The sequence below is a fragment of the Oratosquilla oratoria genome, chromosome 6 (genome assembly GCF_046742065.1).
Source record: "Oratosquilla oratoria isolate Oo_2021 chromosome 6, ASM4674206v1, whole genome shotgun sequence".
Lineage (NCBI taxonomy): Eukaryota > Metazoa > Arthropoda > Malacostraca > Stomatopoda > Squillidae > Oratosquilla > Oratosquilla oratoria.
In genome coordinates, this window is record NC_134782.1 from 75,506,829 (window position 1) to 75,514,328 (window position 7,500).

The 7,500-nt window shown below is 43.4% G+C and overlaps 1 protein-coding gene across 2 annotated transcripts in view; it reads left to right on the top strand.

Annotated features, from left to right (window-relative positions):
* The window catches only part of LOC143026636 (LIM/homeobox protein Lhx9-like), a 366,335-nt gene that overhangs the window by 216,222 nt on the left and 142,613 nt on the right, over window positions 1–7,500 (top strand). The window lies entirely within an intron of this gene.

The following is a 7,500-nucleotide window of genomic DNA, read 5'->3' on the forward strand; positions in this document are numbered from 1 at the left end:
CTCCCCCTCCCCCTCTCACCTCCATCCCTCCCCCTGCCCCTCCACCTCCCCTAATGCCCTTCCCCTAACGCCCTCCTCCTCCACCTCCATCTCCCAATCCCCTCCATTTCCCCTCCATCCCTCCCCTCCTTCTTCCCCTCCCCTCCCCCCAAAAAAGGCCACATCACCTCCTCCTCTCACCCTTCCCCTTCCATGCCATCCTCATCAACTTCTTCCTCTTCCTGTTGCTCCTCTTCCTACTCCTGCTCCTACTCCTCACTTCTCCTACTTCCCCTCCCACTCCAAAACCACTTCGTTTCCTCCTCCTCCTCCCCTCTTCTCCTCTTCCTCCCTCTCCTCCTCTTTCTCCCCTCCTCTTCCTCCTCCTACTACTATTCTCCTCCCTCTCTCTTCTCCTCCTCTTCCTTTTCCATTCCTCCCCGTCCCTCTTCTTCTCCCAACTCTCTCTTCCCCTCTTCCCATTCCTACTACTTCTCTTCCTCCTACTTTTCCTCCTCCTACTCCTACTCTTCTCCCCTTCCCTCCCCTCCCCTCCGCTCTACCCTCCCACTCCTCCCACTCCCACTCCTCCACTCCTCCCACTCCCACTGCTCCCACTCCCACTCCTCCTACTCGTCCCACTCCTCCTACTCTATCCACTCCTCTTACTCCTTCTCCCTCGCCCCTGAGACAATAACAAGAACAACAAGAGCGAGAATCCAAAAACAAAGAAAGACGCTCATTTGACCGTAAAAGTGTCGCCAGGCGGGGCTCCAGAAATATGGCGGACTCTTGCCACTTCTTGTGGACGACATTCCATCGCTCTTGCCCCCCTCCCCCCTTGGCCACCACATGGTTTTAGTGGATGCAGGTGGATGTGGGATGAATTAAAGAGTCACTAGAGAGCGGCAGGGAGGAGAGAGAGCGAAGAGAGAGAAAGAGAGAGAGAGAGAGAGAGAGAGAGAGAGAGAGAGAGAGAGAGAGAGAGAGAGAGAGAGAGAGAGAGAGAGAGAGAGAGAGAGCAAGAGAGAGAGGGAGATATAGAAAGATAGTTTCACAGAAATAAAAGTACGCAACTTAATTACTCGTTCACTAACAACCCTCGACCCCCACACTTCGTATTAGAATCAGGCTCCACCTTTCTCTCTCTCTCTCTCTCTAATTATCTCTCAAACTCTCTCTCTCTCATTGTCTCAGTCTGCCACTCTCTTTCTCTCTCTCTCTCTCTCTCTCTCTCTCTCTCTCTCTCTAATTATCTCTCAAACTCTCTCTCTCTCTCATTGTCTCAGTCTGCCACTCTCTTTTTCTCTCTCTCTCTCTCTCCCTCTCATTGTCTCAGTCTACCACTCTCTTTCTCTTTCTCTCTCTCTCTCAAACTCTCAAATTATATCTCAAACTCTCTCTCTCTCATTGCCTCAATCTGCCTCTCTCTTTCTCTCTTTCTCTCTCTTTCTTATTGTCCTTGTCTGCCTCTCTATCTGTCTGTCTGTGTGACTGGCAAACTTCCTCTCAGTCTCTATCTTTTGGTCTGTCTGTCTTTCTCTTCCTTTCCCTCTTATTTTCTCTTTCTCTCTTTCTTTTTCTCTTGTTCTCTCTTTCTTTTTTACTTTTCTCTCTTATTTCTGTTTTGTCTTTTTTTTTTCTCATTTTCTTTTTGTCTTTTTCACCCTTCCTTTTCCTCTCTCTTCCTCTTTGCTTCTCATCCTCTTTCTCTCTTTTTCTCTATTTCTTCTTTTCTATTTTCTTTCTCTTTCTCTATTTACTCTCTTTTACTTTTCCTCTCTTTCCCTTCGCCCCTTCACACCCCATCCTCTGTCTTTCCTCCCTCTCCCTCCTTTCCTTTTAACGCAATTATGTGAGTATTTGCCCCCCTCTCTTCTCCCCATGAACCCCCCTCCGGACCTGTTTCGCATTTTACTCTTTTGTCCATTTTTTTATTTCATTTTTTTATTTCATTTATTTTTATTTTTTTTATTGATGGTGGAGGTGGAGGAGGTGGGGGTGGTGGTGTGTGTGTGTGCAATTTTACGGGGAATACGGTGGACAATACACGTATTTCCATGTCAACACAAAACTCCAAAAGTTCCGTGTGTGTGTGTGTGTGTGTGTGTGTGTGTGTGTGTGTGTGTGTACGTGTGTGATTCACTACGGTCTTGGATCACGTGTTGGACTCGTGATCGACAGTTATTTCCCTCTCGGAAGAGAGCTTAGAGCTCATATATGACCGATCTATGGGTAATGCTGTGACCTTACATTTACGCACACACCGAACTCCCCGCCCACAAGAGTTGGAGTAGCAACCCACAGAGCAACGAAACTGAAATTATTTCACCCCTAGGCGGGATTTGAACCCGGACCGCCGTAGTGGCAGCCGGGAACTCTACCAACTGCGCGCGCGTGTGTGTACGCGACCATATACACAATGTGCTTGTATATGTGTATATGGGTATGTATATTCGCAGACCCCTCCCTCCTACACACGCACGTGTTATTGTTTCCAGGCCAAATATTTGAAAGCGCTGAAGCTGAAGCTTCCTGTGTGGTGAGGTTTCATTCGATGCCCAAGCCGTCCTAAAGTGACTTCAGGTTTCAGCTCTGAAAGCTCTGAAGTGTGACGAGATGAAATCGGCTAGATACGGTGGGTGAACTTAGATCTGGTGAGGTTAGGTAAGGTTAGGTGAGGTTGGGTTGGGTTGGGATGGGATGGGTTGGGTTGGGTTGGGATGGGTTGGGTTGGGTTAAGGTGAGTCACAGGGTTGGGATGGGTTGTGTTAGGTTGTGTTGGGTTGGATTGGGTTGGATTGGTTTGGATTGGGGTAGGCTCGGATGGGTTGGGTTGGATTAGATTAGGTTAGATTAATTTAGATTAGGTTTGTATGGTTGAGGTCATGGAAGGTTAGGTTAGGTGAATTCAAGCTCATTTAGATTAGGTTAGACTAAGTTTAGGTTACTTACACGGGGATATTCAGAAGAGGAAATTCTTTGAAGCGAGAGAAGGGAAGGGTGCTATGAAGATGAATAAAATCGCTGGCGGCAGCCACGATGAGAGGACAAGTGCCCCCCGGCACGGAAGAGGTGACAGTGAGCCTGGACACGAGGCCCAGACTAACCTGTATTGCTGTGTTTAACTATAATGGAATGAGAGTTGAATGATGGTTTACGGAACAAGGTTAAGAACGAAACTCAAATTGAGGAATCTAGTGTGAGTCGGAAGGATGTGAGACTAAATAGAGGATGTCGACGGAAGTTGAGAAGAGGATAAGGATGAGTAAGAGGAAAAGGAAGAGGAGGAGTGAGAAGAAAAAGAAGTGGAGGAGGAGGAGGAAGAGAGGGAAGAGGAATAGGAAGAGAAAGAGGACAAGGAGGAGGAAGAGTAAGAGGTAGAGGAAGAGGAAGAGGAAGAGGCGTGAGAAGAGGAAGAGGTGGAGGAAGAGGAGGCATGAAACAAGGAAGAGGTGGAGAAGGAGGAGGAGGAAGAGGAGTGAAAAGAGGAAGAGATGGGGGAGGAGAAGGAGAGGTGGAGGAGGAGGAAGAAGAGGAGGAAGAGGAGGAGGAAAAAGAAGAGGAAGAGGAGGAGCGAGAGAAGTAGGAGGAGGAGGAGGAGAGGAGGTGCATTGGTATAATAACCAAAGACTCACTACTTTTTGTGCAAAAGTAACCATCACCACCCACACCACCACCACAACCATCACCACCACTACCATCACCATCACCATCACCACCACCACCACCACCACAACAACACCACATTACCATCACCACAACGACACCACATCACCACCACCAACAGACAAATACTCCCTCTCCAGGCGACCCTACTCCCTTTCCCCAAACAAACACTCCTTCCTCAAGCGACAATACTTCCATTCCACAAACAAATAACCCCATATCCAGGCAACAGCACTCCCTTTCCACGAAACAAACATCCCCATCCAGGGGACAATATTCCCTTTTCCCAGACAAATACCTCCACCCCTATTTTCCAGCCAGCAAGGTGCATGGCAATACCACCTGGACATGGAAGGAAGCACCACTAACATCGTCCTTATTTTACTGGAGGAAAACATCCCTGATGATGACACAGAGGCACCTTCCTCGACAAGCTATCAACATCCACGGCATCACGATCTACCCCCACGCCTTCCTCATCTCGCTCCTGCTTCCCTTCCTCGCCCTCTCCCTCCTTTCTCCTCTTCAACTTCGCCTTCTCCATCGTATCATATCCTTTTATTTTTGCTTATTCCTATTCTTATTCCTCCTCTTCCCCGTCCTCCTTCTCTTTCTCCTCTTATGTTTCATTCAACCTCTACATTTTTGTTTGTTCTTCTTCTCCTCCTACTCCTTCAGCTCTTCCTCCTCGCCTTCTCCACCTTGGCCCCTCCTCATCTTCTTCCTCCTTTGATTTATTGAGTGAATCATTTTCTCTTTTTATGACTCATTTGTTTATCGATTGATTTATTCACTTAATTATCTATCTAGTTAATTGTCTATTCGTTTATTTTCATATTCTATTATTTACTTTCTTATTCATTGTTTTACACACTTATTCATTTATTTATTCATCTTCATCTACCTCATTATTAGTTTATCTATAAATTTTATCTAATTTTTACTTATCTACTTATTCATTAGATTATTAACTTATTTGATTTCGTATACATCTTTTATCAATTTGCTTAAAACTTGTTTATATATATATGTATATATATATATATACATGCATATATACATATATATATACATATATATATGTATATATATATATGTATATATATACATATATATATATATATATATATATATATATATATGTATATATACATTTACACTGAATGTTTCCCAGTGATCAATTAATATCTTTTTTCAACCACAAATCACTTTTAATTCCACGCCATCGCAGTTGAGACTGAAGAATCGCTCGATGGAGGCATTCGTTGGAAATTGAAACGTGGATGAGCCGAGGATTCGAACCCAGCTAACCCGTAACAAAGTTACAGTGACTTAAACCAATGTGCTATCTCTCTATCTATCCATCTCTCTTGATAGCGCATTGGTTTAAGTCACTGTAACTTTGTTACGGGTTAGCTGGGTTCGAATCCTCGGCTCATCCACGTTTCAATTTCCAACGAATGCCTCCATCGAGCGATTCTTCAGTCTCGACTGCGATGGCATGGAATTAAAAGTGATTTGTGGTTAAACAAAGATATACATACATATGTCTATCTATCTAAGTGTATATGTATATGTATATATATATATATGTATATATATATATTATATACATTGCTTATGACCCAGGGCGGTGGGCAAGGTGCAGGGATGACCCGTCATCCAGGAGGTGCTCAGATGAGAGGGAGGGTGGGAGGGGTGTGGAGTGTATTTAGGGATGAAATGGGTGGGAGTGTTTTTATGCCTTTCCCTTTTTGGCTACCTCCCTTGAAAAGGGGAAAAAACCTTGGTATATGTATGTATGTACTTAATCCCCAACCCTCACTGAAATCTTGAGAGCTAATATATCGATAATTTATTCCTGTACTCATTCCTCAACTCAATCATTGGTAATTTCCTATGCAGAAGCCCGAATTATCATCAAAATTTCCAGGTGTACCCGTTGTTCTATTCATTCATGGTTGTCTCTGGAGATGATCTTGTAAACGGAACCAACGTTCAAGAATAGATCACGAGACCGTGGTACTGAGAACTGACGTTCAGTGATTAGGGAGGATAACCTGGTTCACACACGCACACACACACACACACACACACACACACACACACACACACACACACACACACACACACACACACACACACACACACACACACACACACACACACACACACACACACACACACACACACACACACACACACACACACACACACACACACACACACACACACACACACAAACACACGCAGACATACACACTTTTGCTTACCAATGATCAAATAGATAAATTTTATATAATTTTTAATTCTAGATTTATTTTATCTTTTTCTTCTTGATTGCTAAACTTTCAATAGGGATGTTATTATATTAGAAACAAGAGAGAGAGAGAGAGAGAGAGAGAGAGAGAGAGAGAGGGGGGGGGGGCGGAGGTGTAGCGGTGCCGGTGGCGGTGGCTAATTATTTGAGGTTTGGCCCAAGACTTACTTGTCTGATGAGAAAGGCACATCACGATATACATTCCAGCCTCTGCCACCTCCGCCTCCGCCTCCGCTCCGCCTCCGCCTCCGCCCGCCCACACGCGTCACTCCCTTTGGGAAACTCGAGGGTGGTGAACGGTGAGAGGGGCAAAGGTGGAGTGAGTGAATGAGTGAGTGAGTGAGTGAGTGAGTGAGTGAGTGAGTGAGTGAGGGAGGGAGGAAGGGAGAGGATTGTGCAAAACTTCCTAGATAAAAAAAGAATGTAAATAGATGAATAAAAAAATAAATAAAAATAGAATAAAAGCTGAGATCAAGACTCCTTCTGGGGATAAGCGAAGTATCCGATAAAGATAAGAACAAAAATGGGAGAAAGAAAACACGGGACCTCAGCTTCTGGTCGAAGGAATGTCGACCAATGTAAATGAGAGGTCGAAAATCGACGAAATAAATCGACCAAAAGCAACCAGAAAAAAGAGCTCAAAATGTGCCACCAAATTAACGGGGCTCATCGAGGTTAATAAACCTTTTATTTAGAGGTTTAACATCTCCCCCTGCCCTCACTGACTCACCCTCCTTGCCCCTTATCCAAATGAAAACGTCATCCATGTCGAAATAAATGATAAGAATAAATAATTGTGTCTTGATGATATTAAATGATAATGATAATTATACCCATAATTTCTCCTCCAATCTGGCTGACGTCATCATACAAATGATAAATGATTAGTAAAACAAAATATATAAATACATACGTAAAAAATAAACAAATAAAGAATAGATAAATGCATAAATATAATAGAATTAATTAAAGTATATACGCAATAAGAAAAATAGATATGTAAACAAATAAAAAATGAAGCTTTATATAAATGATAAACAGATAAATAAGTGGAGAAGTAAACGGACAGTAAACATACTTATTCCTTTCCTAAAATCTATCTGCCGCTAAACAAAATGAAATTATTAAAGTTTGCCACCACAGGGGAAAGGTAGCTATATATATATATATCTATATATATATATATATATATATATATATATATATATATATATATATATATATATATACATATATAGATAGATAGATAGATAGATAGATAGAGGAAGATAGAAATAGAGATAGGGAGATAGAGAGAGAGAGATTTTTAATAACACACAGCTGTTCCTTCCCCTCCCACTCCTCCTTCTTCTCCTCCTCCCCCTCCTCCCTGCAGGACACCTTCCAACAAATGTGGAGTAGGTAATATGCGTGCATACATAATGTATCATTTATTCAACATGCAAACTACACCATCCTCAACCACCTCCTCCACACTATCCCACCTCCTCTCCCACCATCTTACCTCCTCCTCCTCCTTCTTCCCCACACTC